We start from the raw sequence: 14,689 nt of genomic DNA, 5'->3' as shown, positions 1-14,689 counted from the left end.
TGTCTGTTTTTTGGCTAAAAAGTTACATGTTGGCTTTACGTTTGTACGGCTTTATCTTGTTCACATTTACCATTCAGCTTGACCAGGGCAGCGTTAAGCACAAGAAGGCTTAATCATGCACCGCCAGAATTAGAACTCATTGCTTAAAGCCAGGCTGCAGGGACTAAATAAGAAAATCAATGGAACGCTTGGCCAATCTCATTCTCTACAGGTCTTTCCTTCTTCATTTGCAATAAGCCTTGGAAGTGAAGGCCAAGAAAAGGAATGGGTCTTTTATAGATCATTTATTATAATAGTGCAGAGTCCAGGGATCATTATAGGACCCAACCACATATGATTAATTCCCTTGTTCTAAACGTATTTCCTTTTTTTTCCCCTTTAGGTTTCTCCCTCAAGATGTTCGGGATTGTGCAGTTGAAGAAAATCCTGCCAGAAGAAGCAAAAGGTCAGTGTACTGGTGGTCCCAAACTTGGATAAATGAACATTGGTTGCATAAGGAAGTTTAAGGTACTGCATCTGTGTAAAATATAATATACAAAGTCAGTATCCATATCTCTGCAAGTCTGTGGTGATTCTTAAAGGGCTAAAAGAAAGTTTAAGAAGTTATAAAATGCGCCAGTTGTGTTTGATAAATTTCCCATTCTCTATAAACATTCACTTAATGGTTGAATACAAAAGTAAGTGGCTGTTTTAGATCACCGAGCCACTATAAATGACATTAACTTGAATGATGACTGCACATTGTCCAAAATTTAAAAGAACCCCATTTTTAGAAACATTATTTTGAGACATAATGGTACAATGATATCTCTCAAATACATTGGCTGGCCGCTAGCCTGCTCCATAGTAACAATAAGTGAAGTTGTAATAATAAAAAGGACATTTTATCATGTCTGCTCATAGCCATAAAACCGTCCTCCTCAGTGCCTCACCTGCTCACAGTGCACCGGAGCGTCACTTGGTTTTTGCACTATGCTTTTATTAGCTAATGGGACTTAATATTTCATGAGCTATTAATGGACGCCTGGCTTGTAATTAGTATTGTGGTGGAGGGATATGTACGCATGTGTCTTCATTAGGCTTGGGACTAGCTCTTTTTATCTTCATTACGTGTACTTCACATCATTTTTCACTGGCACTTTATTATTACACCTTTGTTTTTGTTTGCTGCTCGTCTCTGAGAGCTCGTTAGGCAGTGGGGAGGTGCTCTGAGCAGACAGGCGTGTACACAAAAGCATAGCCAGCTTGTAAATGATTTTGCCCTCTAATCTTTCACTTTGATTAAGGCCTTCATATCTGAAATTCTCTTTTTCTCTCTACCAGAAGAGAGACTGTCAACTGCTTTTTGGTTAAGAGTGCATTCTAGTGCTGGTATTTTGGGAGGTCAGTAGCACAACTTGAAGGGAGTGAAATGGCTATAGAATTAAATAATACAGGGGTAATTTTCAGTAAACAAATTGAATAGTGACCCAGTATGTGTTTCTTTTATAGTCTAAAACTAATCTGTATCTTGGAGTTTCTCTGCTTGTACTGAACACATCTTCAAAGCTTCCATATTACGCTGTTTTCTGATCTGTGTTATAATGTGGTTTACTTGCCAAAAACATATTTGCAGTTGTGTCTTATTTCATTCGCACCACAAATCCTGCATATTTAAGTTCTTCTGTCAAATGGAAAACAATCTTTTCCACCTAATGATGTCATGTGGTAATACAGGAAGTGCTCCACTATATTTTTAAACTCCACACACCTTCCCTAGATTCATTTGGATAATATCAACCCAGGATTTGCCTATCTTTACTAAACTTAAAGTTAACGGTAGCAGCTGAAAACTACAACTACATGACATCACAACGTGGAACAGAGCATTTTGAGCTTTGGAGGTGTAGACAGACTAATAATGAAGGACTGTGTGAAAGAAATAAAACAAAGCTTGTGGTATGTTTTTGATGAGGTAACAGCATTATAACATGGCTTAAAGCTCACAACCTTTAACTACATCCACAGTGAAATGTAAAACATTTTGCAATTGAGCAACCACATCTGACCACGTTTTACTCATGAGAAATTGTCGCTGCATCCATATAATTCTTTTAAACAGTCTAAAATTAGACAAGGACAAAATGAAGTAAATGTCTTTTGGATGCTGCTGTATAGTTCTCTCCATCTCTGCATCGTCCCCTGCATAGCTAATGACACATCAGACTATTGACCTTTGGACACTGCGCTCACTGTAATAGTGTTGGAAATGTCAGGCCCCGCTGCTATAAACCACGGATGGCCCAGTAGACAGTGTTTTGATTGGACAAATTACTATGGGAGGTGTAAAAGAGACATTTTCTTATACATCTTTTGACATGAGATCCTAATTCATTTTAATAATGCATAAAAGTGAATGGAATCTGCTTGTGTGATAAATTACATGCAATATTAACATTTTTCTTATTCACTTTTACTCTCCAGCAGTCGTGTGTGATTGTGGGGACTTTATTGCCTCTGGTATCTGGGGGAACACAGGCCGACATTAGCAGCCAAAGGCCTCAAGGGCGTGCATCGCTGTGGCAGCCGCTGCTCTTTACCGCCGCGATTCATGTGGGCCTCTATATTCTAGTTGTATTATCTTAATTGTCCTGGCAAGTATGTTCAGTGGTTATATTATCAATTTATGGCCCCTCTTGCCACCCCATTAATCCAGCAGTTAAAACAGTGTAACCGGTGGCTCAAACTCACTGCTCAGAGAGGAGAATAAACCTGTCTGAGATTGGCCTGTGGCAGCTCAGGCGAGACACTTTTGTTCAAGTACAATAGCTATACATGAGCTATTTTAATCAAAGTTTTTAGTGCTGTGAAGGGTGGTGGCATCATTCTCGTGCCTAAAACTGTAAAGGTGGGTCATATTGATTTCTAAATAGTAAAAACAAAGCAGAATTTGACTAATAAGGACTTCAACAAGGCTTTGTTAGAGTTATACATACAGTACACTTAATTTTTTTAGGTACTACTAATTTTAAACATAATGTTCTCCAATCACAACTGGCATGTCATTAGCTGCCATATGGAGTTCAACAGTGACCACTCGCTCCGGTTGTGGGAATACATTTAATTTAAATTTTTTCCACAGACTTTTCAAAAAAATCTAATATTAAGAGTTCAAAAACATCACAGAGGCTAAGCAGCTATGTGTTAACTAATATCCATAACGTGGTTGTGGTGAGTCCAAAAAGGCCCCGAAGGTTATTTCCAAGCAAGCTTTTGAACTTTTATTATTTATTTACATTTTTTGTTTGAATGTCTATGAGAAAAATGAATGGGAAATTTTGTTCCGAAAAACAGGGAGGTGGGCGGTCACTATTGAGCTCTGTTAGACACAAGTATGTAAATGATTGTAAAAGGTTTTAAATGTTGGACTAAACAGCTATTAGTAATGTGTATGGTTTTATTATACAAAAATAAACCTTTTCTGGGTCAAAAGGTCAAACATTACCAAATGTTCACCAAAACATCAGACAACTGGGACCCCTATTTCTCAAATGAGTATCCCTAGTATCTCTAATATAAATAGGACTAAATCTAACTGTATTTAATTTGAATATGTTAAATTTTCCAGACAACGTTGCTAGCTGCTGTTTTTTTTGTTTTTTTTTTTTGGGGGGGTTTTTTTGCTTCTACTTTTTTGCCCCGCCCCTCTGTATGATGTCATATGCCAGAGGTGAAAGGTCCCCATGCCTGATCCAATTACAGGCCTGTCATATACTCCACATGATCCAGAGAACTGAAATGTCACCAGCTGTTTTACCAGAACGTGGCTTCCTCTGAGACCTAAATCACTTCTAAACACTCGCACAGAAGCGTATATAACGTGAAACATCCTATCTCGCCATGGCTTTTGTTGAAAATGTAATACAAGCTAACAAATCGAACTATACCTTAATGTCTTAGATGAAATTTCCATTAACGTGATGCATTGACGGGGAACTTGGAGCCATCTTGTGCATTTGTGTACTATCTATTTCAGCTCTATCCTTCTTGCCTGGGCTGGATACTGCACCAACAGTAATTGCCTGACCTTTACGCCAGCCAGATAGTCTCATTAAGCCTGATGGATAATGATGGCACCTCGGCCAGCTACGTGGACCTCTGTGATAATGAAACAACACAACGGCCCCGCTGCTCCACTGGGGGGGTCACTGTTAGAAGGCTGATAGCCCAGAGAGAGTGGCCTGTCGCTGGGCTAACAACAGGACCCCAGCCCCCTGTAGTGTCACCCTCCACTCATACATTAGATACACTGGAAATGACAATGTTATGGTAATGTGCTGCTGCTGTCTTTGCTCTTACATTCAGGAGACCTTGATATGCTCGTATCATTGGGAACTTCCAAATCTCCAGAGATGTGTTGGTGGTGTGTGAATTGTAAATTAAAGGGTGCTATCAGTGGTATCTTGAGATAACATATTTATGCTACTTTTGTTTATATAGGAAAAATCTGCTTACCATTCAAGTTTTATTACCATTTCCTTTAGACCTCCATTCAAGGGTCTATATGAATACCATATAGTATAGTAAAACTACTACAAATGTTTACAGCACCATTTGTCCAGGATTGGGACTGGCACAAAAGGTAAACCTAAAGAAGTGTTTAGACTGTAAACATAAACCAAAATGGTGGCAAATTATTTTACAATGAAAGTTTCAAATATTTAACTTATGGGTGTGATGCAATCATTCTAAAACAATATATTGCTTTGCTGTTGTGAATAGAGTATGGGTTCTTAAATGAGATCATGTGTACTATCTTAAGTGAGTCATTGGGTGTGATTCATTTCTTTGACAGTTCTGTCTGTGCATCCGCTCAGGTGTAAACTGCTGGATTTGACTTGTGTGCCTCTATGTGGCTCCTGTCAGATTAGAATCTGACAGAAACTGGCTCATCAGGACCTGTCTACCAAATGTGAAACCAGTATTAATGAGTCATAGAGTGATAACACATGTTCACCAGCACACTCATCATTTTGTTAATACTTTATCACAGTGGTAGTGTGGCACCTGAATTATTACTTATTATATTTACTAATATAGACTAGACTGATATAGACCTTTTTCTTTTGTGTATCAAAATCAGATAAATGGAAGAGATTATTCCTGGAAGGGCACTCTGCTTTGCCTACATCTGTTGGGACTCCTGGAGGCTCGGAGCCCTGTGCAACTATGAGCTAAAGCCAAAATGTAGATTTGTGGTCACAGTTCAGTTCAGATAAATGCAAAAATTAAGCAGTCAGATCTAAATAGGATTGCTTATACAAGTGTATGGACATCCATGGTTTGTGGTTGTTACAACAATAGGACCATGTCCTGGCCGGGCTTTCAGAGCCAGCAGGGGGTGCTGACACCTTGATAACTATGTGCTCCCCCCCTCTCCATCTCTCCCCTCTCTCCCCTGTGTGTGAATGTGGTTGTGGTCTTCTCTGCCTGGGGAATGTGTGGCTGTGTAACCCAGCTAGAAACTGTTTGGATCATGACAGAAGAAACACTGAAAAAATATAGAAATTGCTGAATAGTTTGCAATTAATTTGTTCATAATTTATAAAATTTAAAATGTCAAAAGGTGTAAATAAGCGCAACTCTTTCTGAGAATTAAAAGTTTTTTTCTAGTAGTTGTTTTTATTCAAATGTGATCTTTTGTTGATCTGTGCAATTTATCTAAAGTCATGTCACCATTTATTTTATAATTTGCATATTATTTAGTTTAGTTGATTCCCCCCATAGCTGTCATCTCTTTATGCACTCACTAAATAAGTTAAATCACCCAATGACATATCAATCACTGAAAGGTTTAATTAATCCTAAAAATCAGTCTAATTATTAAAACTGTATTGCTTTGCACCAATAATTTTCTAATTAATATTTTAATCACAATATAGATTCTGAGCTGGCTGCGGATGTGCCGTGATGAGATTTATGTGCAGCAGAGATTTAATAAGATAACACAAGACGAATGTGAGTCATTATGGCTGAATAATATTTGGAGCCAAACAATAAAGGATGTATTATTCATATAGCAATGAAAAATCACTGCTACAGATAGAGATCATTTTGAAGTTATATGTGACGATTAACACTGCAAAACATGGATCACTTTTATTCTTCATATTTCATTATAATAACTACATCCTGGCTTGTATTTAGCTGGAATTTTAGTGCGATTCTCCACAGGTTATAGTTGGAAATCCCGTTGTGAGCGCTGCATTATGTGACAGACGACCTCCATTTAAAAGCAGTGATTGAAACGCACTTTGTTCCCTGCTCGAGCTGTGGACCCATCCGAGAGCCATTGGAGCATATTAGCTTTTGCACACACAGGCTAACACCCAGACATTATTTGACAAATATATTAAGCTTGTGATAAAAAGGTGATTATGAATTCACAAATTAATCAGGCTACAATTATTACATGGGAGGGAGTAAAAGGGCCCTATTGCAGGGTTTTATATTACAGGCAGTTAAATAAGGGTAGCTTTGTATTTATTTATTTTTTATTTATTTATTTTTTACATTAGGAGTATCAAAATTGTGACTGAATATTGAAAATAGATTATCAAATAGTTTATCAACCCTCAACAGTAACTACATGCTTAAATATCTCCCTGACATTAAATGTTAAAAGTCAAGAATAGAGTGTTGAATGATAGAGGGAAATAAAGCAATACAATTCTCACACGTTAAAAACATCTGGGATTCACCCATTGTGGGAAGGAAAAAGGGTCTCTTATCTTAAATATTATATGTTCAATAGACTTACTGTATTGCAACATTATTATTACTTTTTTAGTAGTAACTCTTAAGTATAACTAAACCTTATGAGCATTAATAAAGTATGAAGGAAGACTTAATTCATAATGAACCAATAATTTATTAAGAATGATTCAGGCTTTGTAACAATACCCTAACCCCTTAATTAAATAGTTAATAATAAAAAAACAAAACTTTTTTTTTTTTTTTTTTTTTTTTTTTTTTAATTCCAAAAGTATTTTTTATGTTTTATTAAGACTAATTCATGTGTAGTACTTGTAGTGTAACCATTTTAACATTTCTCCAAACTAAGTAAACTGTGTATATTTCAGTACATAGGCTCGTAGTGCGTGCAGTGTCTGTGTGGCGTCTGTTCAGTGGGAGGAGCAGCTCTCAGGCCCTGGCAGGCTGCAGTGGATCAGCTCGGTGATAGGGCGACCCCAGGGCCCCGTGCCCCAGGCAAAGGTCACAAGTTCAACTCCCACCTCTCCTCAGTACACTGCTATACCAGACCTCCCTGTGTTTAGATGTCCACTCAACAGTTTTCATCAACAAAACCTAAACACTAAGGCACACTATGGACATGAGTGTAATTGACCTAATGGGATGAAATGTTGTCCAGCTCTATATTTACATTTTCAGTGTGATTTTTTTTTTGTACTGGTCTTATAATATCAGTGCATACTGATTTTACAAAACAGTATGGTGTGTGCTCTTATTGGTAAACCTCAATTTAAAGTAGCATTATGTATTTGCAATATTATTTAGATCTTCTCTTACTTTGTTTTAAGTCTTAATTTCTCATGCTTTTCAAAGCTCACGGTCAAACGTCAAAATCTTATCCGGCAAGATTTTGTCAAACATCAGCCCTGCTATGAATAAAAGGGTAAGGAGCTGGAAAATACATTTATCATATATCACTTTTTTGTGTGTGTGTTTAGCATCTTAAAATCTCCATTGGTTTAATACAATACTGATCTCTGTTTCATTATATTCATTTTTCACATTTGCAATATAAATCCAAGAATCCCATAGGTGCCCTTATGGAGAGCAGCATCTTAAACATCAGAATGTGCTGAGCTGGACTTCAGGATCTCAGAGTGGAGCAGTTGAGAAAAGGCCACAAGTCCAGGGTCTCTTTTTAAAGCCATCTCGTCAGGCGTTTATAGGTTCAAGGTTGTCATCTGCTGCCATGACGATAGCACCGCACGGCCCGCTCTCAGGGAGGTGCTAAAAGGAGATTTAGAGTGGGTAATCCCTTTTTGGAAAACCTCCATCGTGTGATCGGGAGACAGTAACCCGAGAGAAACACAAAGGGCTGTACATTCAAGAGCAACACTTTGAATGAGGATAACAGTTAAGTCTAGACTGATAATGATTGAGTCCAGCCCTGTAGTCTAGACTGTTAATGCTTGTTTTTCTTATTAAGATGTTAAAATGTAAGTGATGTTTTAGGGTATTTTTTATGTTCACTACACAGTGTGAGAGTATGGAGACCACCTGTTCCTCTTTTGAATGTCATGCACAGCTATTCAAGTACTGTCCTTTGTCTTAATATTGAAAAAAAAAAATCCACTTTTTCATTCATGTCTTATAAATTATTTAAAAAGTGAAATGTACGTATTTTTTCTAGCAAAGACATCACAGCTTTTTAGGTGTACTGGCAACTATTGCAGTTCCAATCTCTGCATATGGAAGTATTATCTATGAGCCTAAATTTTATTTGTACTGCACATTTTCTAAACAAGACAGTTACCAAAGTGCTGCACATTTAACTCTAAAAAGTCAACAGTATTGTGTTCTGGACTAATGAAGGAACTAATAAAAGCAATAGATAAAAATAATAAAATAAATAAATAAATGTCACTCTGTTGCAATACCGTCAAAATGTAAACTGCCAACTGCAAACTACAAACTAAATAATCAACTTAGATCTGCATTTTGGCCACACATTCTTTTATATTTTACAATACATCTACAATTCAAAGTGTGTTTTGACTCTTTATTTTAATCTGCACAAAATACAATCTACCAATCACTGGCATGTCTCCGTCCTTTCACCGAAACTTGCTCAGAGGCACCTCAGCAATGATAGATATCCCCAATACTTCACCGTGCAGGCCTTTGCAAATAGAATACCCTGCTGTGCTAAAGAAAACAATGTGTTTTTTAGGAGTAAAACACTATCCATCAGCAAGTCCGTTAGGGCCGACAAATGGGAGTGAAGGAAGAAAGACAGGAGGCCGGGCGCGCGGGGGGAGAGGGGTCGTCCAGAGTTGGGACAAGTTGCTATACCTGGTTTTCGTATCAGAGGTTTGGGGGGATGGGGGATGGGGGGGCTGGTAGATCCGTTTTGCGAGATGTCTTGAGTTGGAGCTGAAAGTGTAGCCGGTGTGATCTGGTACCAAATGTAGCCTTAATCAATCATGGTGAGAGGAAGCCTTGTGTATGATTAATAGTACTCTTTAATTCAAGGCCTAATGTAATCATGCAGAGATTTTCAAGGAGATGTGTGGATACCCAAGTAGTATGTTCATAGTTTTTGAAGCGAAGTGAAAACTAATAACATGCATGTCAGTAACAACAACTCAAATACTCAAACTCTGCAATTTGTGTTCTTGTCCAGTAAATGAGACAAATATGCAAATGTTAGCTCCCCTCATTTGAAAGGCTCTGTAAATGCTTGGTTTGTCAGTATTGCAAAAAGGATTGTAGAGGTGGAAGTGTTGTGGTGATTATTCATGGGTTATAGAATTATTAAAAAGTAGGGCCTTTGCTATAGCGATTAACAATTTAGTAGTAATAGTAATAGTAGTAATAGCTCTAGTAGTAGTAGTAGTAGTAGTAGTAGTAGTAGTAGTAGTAGTAGTAGTAGTAGTAGTAGTAGTAGTAGTAGTAGTAGTAGTAGTAGTAGTAGTAGTAGAAGAGTGTAAGCCAACAGTATTTTGGTTTAAGTAGATTCTCTGAGTACTTAAAGTAACACAGGGTCTTGGGAAACTGCCCACCCAAACAGAATCATTGCTAATGCACAATTTCCAAGTGTATTTTTAGTCTATTGTGCCGGAACTGCCATTTTTACTCCTTATCTGTTGACCTTTGCGATGTAGACTGCCTACTCAGTTCAGTCTCCTCATACTTGCCCTATGTGACCCCCCAGTCGCATTTCCTGTCCGAGCCCCCTTCACCCCCCACCCACCCACACCAAAAATATTATGCTGAGTTTTCTTTACAGTGACCTGTGGGGACAGCCAAAGACACCTCAGTCATTACCCATGATAACTAATCTATTAATGTTGAAAGATGGCCTCATTAAAAGGTTCAAATATAAGTCTAAGCTTATGTGTTAATGACATGTTAATGCCTCTGTCAATTATAAGCTGGGGTAATGACACCTGCAATGAGATGATATTGCTGGTTGAAGTCAAACTTGTAATTTCATCCCCAGGAGAGGTTAAGTGGAGACTGATCCTTGGGCGTGAACACAAGATGGATGTTTCGATCCAAAGCGTCTTATATGAGATAGTTAAGGAAAGTTGAAAAATGAAAGCAAAGTTTTGTAGTCTATAAAAGAAGTCGTAATTTATCCACCATGCTAATATACTTATCATCCACAGCTGCCAAAATCCAACCGCTAGATAGATTGAGATTTAAGGAAGGTGTACTCATGATAAGTGGCTTGATTCTCAGTCAAATTTATCTAATTAATTGCACATTTCAAAGTCAAAGCACTGATAGTACCACAGGAGTTTCCATGACTACCAGTAGTCAAAAAGGGCTTCTTGTTACTCTGAAAATTTCTTGATGTCCATTTTCAAATCCAATACTTAACCTAATCGAATGTCTTTTTATATTCTGAGTAATGCATTCTTAGTTAGTGTGTGATGACTTTGAGATCTTTGTTTGAGACGAGTTAAATGGCCCATATTACGCTAAGTTAAGTTATAATGTTGTTTCCTCATCAGAAACATGCCTGGAGTTGTGTTTTGTTTCATTCACACAGATTTAGTTCTTCTCTCAAACAGAAAAAAATCTGTTCCACCTTGTGATGTCATGTGGTAATATAGGAAGTGCTCCACTATGTTTCAAACTCCATACACCTCCACGAGAATCATTTGGACCCCAATTTCAACCCTGGAATTGCCAATCTCTAGTGAACTAAAAGTAAAACGTAGCTGTAAACATGAAAACTACCACTTCATGACATCACAAGGTGGAACAGAGCATTTTAAGCTGAGAAGATGTAGACAGACTAATAATGCAGGTTTACTCAAACATTTGTGAACGAAAGAAAACACAATTCCAGGTGTGTTTTTGATGAAGTTACAACACTCTAACATGCCTTAAAGCTCAAAAGAATCTATTTTGTGTAATATAGAACCTTTAATACAAATGACGTTTCCATTCTTTTAAATTGTTTGTTTACATAATTGGTGCAAAAAGTTACAGATATTATATAATTCATGTTCAATCAAAATTTTTGCCCAAAACTTTTTGAGGACAGAATCATAGTAGTTGTTAATTTGTCTTTCCCACAATGGTGTCCGTATGACAATGACTATAAATTTCACTTAAATTTTTTTTTTTTTTTTCACTTTTCCTACTTCTCACCACTTCCTACAGATGTTAATTACAGTATAATTGGATCGGTAATCTAATTTATGTATGTTGCTTAATTCCTTTTTCTCATCTGCGCGTTTGGCCCCATCGAGTGATCTCCTGTAGATTCCTGTCTCTATGTCACATCTTGTTCTTATCACAGAGCCATGCCAGCTGTGCCATCAGTTGGACTGATCTGTTGGAATTCAAATATTTTTAATCTTATTGCTTTTCTTATAATTCTTTCTCACCCAATCCTCCTGTGTACCTCCTATCTCTTTTCCACTCTTCCTCTGCCCTTTTATTTGTGCACACCTTCTCAATGTGAAGTCATGGTTAATGCGCCATGACAATCTGACACAACGCACAGTCCAGGCCCTGGCTCCCATCTGCTTTCAATTTAATTTGGTCGGAGAATGGGAGGGAGATCGCGGCCCTGGTGGTGTTGATGGGAATGGCGGGCTGGAGAGATGAAAGCTTGGCCCGTGTTATTTTTCACCGAAATCGTCTCACCATCTTTCATTCTTTCCCCAAATTGACCTCACTCCTACGTAAGGCATTAACTCCCCTTGAAAAATGCCTGAAATGATCACCGGTCGATCAAAGGTCTCCAAAAATATGTTAAAGATCTTGAGGGGGGAACAGGCTATGGGTTAAAACTCATTAAAGCCATTTGGAAGAGCGATGTGTATGTGTGCGCGGTGAGTAGAGCAGAATAGCCACGGTGCAAAGAGTTAATGGGGACATCTTCTTGCAGTTGTGTGCGATGGAAGAAATGAGACCATTACTAAACGCTGGACCTGTTAAGAGCAATTTTCCTAATTATGGGAATGGAGCGATGTGTCAGTTGGCGGTACAGACCTGGTGTCAGCCCATCAGGTGAGGGCAGAGCCGCAAAGTGTTAAGTCTTCAATGGAACCATGCTAACAGGCTTCGCTTATAGGCCCAGGCCTAATGACTTAATGGAAGTAATGATGTAAGGAAAGCCATATGTGTTAATGCTGCAGGCCCACAGCAGTGCAGCAGGAGACTGTGGGGTGGGGACTCTGTCAGTGTGATACAGAGACAGGCGGTGACCACAAACTTTCATCTGCAGGAAGAGCATTTCAGCTAATACATTTAAAAGTTAGTTCTGGAAGTGTGTAACAATTAGTCCCATATACTGTAATTAAAAATATTATAAAATCTTACTTAAGAGAAGACCTGTTTCATGCGTTTGTGCTAGTTGTTGTAAATAGATCATCTATCCCCAATACATTTTTGTTTGCTATTTGATTTTCTGTTGTATGATGCAGCATTCCCTGAGAATAATGCGAAGATTGTTTGACCAGACAGATGAAAGCAAGAAAAGAGGGCGAAGAGTGGAGAGAAACATTCAGCTAATTGTTGGTAGCAATTTCTAGTGGGTGAGGACAGTAAACAGAATAGCATGTGTGTTGTGATCAAATCTGACCAAAGTGCAGATTAAAAAAAAAAAATCCTGCTCATGCTAGTCATCACCTAAAAGGACAGTAGGTGTTTTTTATGCTTTGATTTGGCCAGTTTATATTTTGGTATTATGTATGTCTTTATCATTCATAACAGTTGATCACACATCACATTTTTTTCATCATTTTAAGTCCCTGTATCATTTAACAGGTCTTAATCCTGGCTTTACTTACATGTACCCTTCATTATCTCCACTCTGTGTGCTTGCCTAATGAAGCCACTGGTTAATGATGTGTTCTCCAGGACTGATTCTCCCTCTCTGCCGCAGAGCCCGGGTGGCTCCCTAAAGGTTAGGTCCTGCTCAGCATGCAGCTGTAGCAACAGCGCTCTGTTTCCTTATGGATGTAAGGAATGCACGCGTCTCTCCCTATCCCGCGTGCAGGAGATGGAAGAGGCCTGTGAGATTGAGAGAGGGAGAAAGGGCAGGAGTCCCACCTCATCTATCACTAGGCCTGCAGCCTCCATCAGCTCACCCTGTGCAGATTTACACACAGGATCCTCTGTATATGACTATCTTTATGGACTGCTCCTCACCATCAGCCAACAAGACACAAGGATTAGAAAACGCACCGGAAGAAATTAGCTCATGTCAGCTCTCATTTATGATGCATTTAACTAGTGCTGCTACTGAGGCCCCACAGCTTTGTGTTGCTACATATTTCTGCCATTCCTCCCAGTGCAAGTCAAACATGCAGCCATTTTCATTTAAGGTTATCGGGTCAATAAAACCTGGTGACCTGGACCAATCATAAAACGGTCAATGTGGGATTGCACGGATTGATTAAGTTCATAACTCGATTTGAGCAGCACAGAGCTACGACGATAAAAATCGAAATGAGTATAAATCTAATGCGAAGACATAATCCAAAGGAAATCAAAATGTAAAGTAGATGTTTTTAATGGCGTGGCTTTTCATCAGGGAAATGAAGGCATTGGACTGGATGACTATTGATAGCTCCGAAGCCCTTTGCTAGTACAGCGAGATAGTTTTACATCCTGCCAGTTCACATTGGGTCAAACTGGATCCTTTGATATTTGTATTGACTGCATCCTCCAAAATGATTAGTCCAGATTGATTTATGGGTTCAGAAGGGTAAAGTTAACCATTTCTTCTCTATTTAAGCCACATGTTGGAGAATTAGGCCTAACATAACCTTGGGCATTTGGCTCCATTGACTTATTTGATTAAAAAGGTCAAGAGGTAACAGCGCTAAGTGTACTTGGTAATGAATATCTACTTTGGGGATTTTACTTAAACATACTGGGTCCACGTTTCAAAGGGCTTATAATCAGATAACGAGGCACCTCCGTGAAGGATGCACACAAGAGGTCTGGGGTAGAGGCAGTGGTAATAAGAAAATGTGACTTTTTGAGTTGACCAAGAGTACAAGGTTAAACATTTTTCATTTTCAATTAAAGGTAGTAAAACAACATATCCTGCATAGTACTTAATAGTAAATCACATTTACAAAGCATGTTTATGAGTGAAATATCAAACAATGCTACAGTGCTAATATCTTAAACTGAAAAGACATAGTAACATTTGGGTGTAATAATTGTAATGGACCTGTTTCTATAATTAAGTAATTTTACTGTGATCATCAAATCATAATCAATTTGTCATAGATTAGAACGAAATATGAGATAATGCATAATGTCTTCTATAAGTTGTCATCTGTATGGAAATGAAACACTCTGGCCTCCATTAAAGGACAAGTGATGACTTGAAATTGTTTCTTAAGAGAGTATAAGTAACTGCAGCTCTGCTTAACTTGTGTCTACTGGTCGTCCAAGTCTGTGTCCCAACTAAGCCTGA

General features: G+C 38.3%; 1 long non-coding RNA gene across 1 annotated transcript in view; it reads left to right on the top strand.

Moving 5' to 3' along the window:
• Positions 1–380: 380 nt before the first annotated feature.
• Positions 381–14,689, top strand: part of LOC129411590 (uncharacterized) — a 67,498-nt gene continuing 53,189 nt past the window's right edge. The window contains exon 1 of the long non-coding RNA XR_008633384.1: positions 381–445. This is a non-coding gene — a long non-coding RNA (uncharacterized LOC129411590). The remainder of the gene's footprint in view (positions 446–14,689) is intronic.

Source organism: Boleophthalmus pectinirostris, unplaced genomic scaffold (genome assembly GCF_026225935.1).
Source record: "Boleophthalmus pectinirostris isolate CB_2022bp ecotype Guang Dong unplaced genomic scaffold, ASM2622593v1 HiC_scaffold_5, whole genome shotgun sequence".
In the NCBI taxonomy this organism is placed as follows: Eukaryota; Metazoa; Chordata; class Actinopteri; order Gobiiformes; family Gobiidae; genus Boleophthalmus; species Boleophthalmus pectinirostris.
The sequence above is the reverse complement of the archived record's forward strand: the minus strand, read 5'-3'. Positions and strand labels throughout refer to the sequence as shown.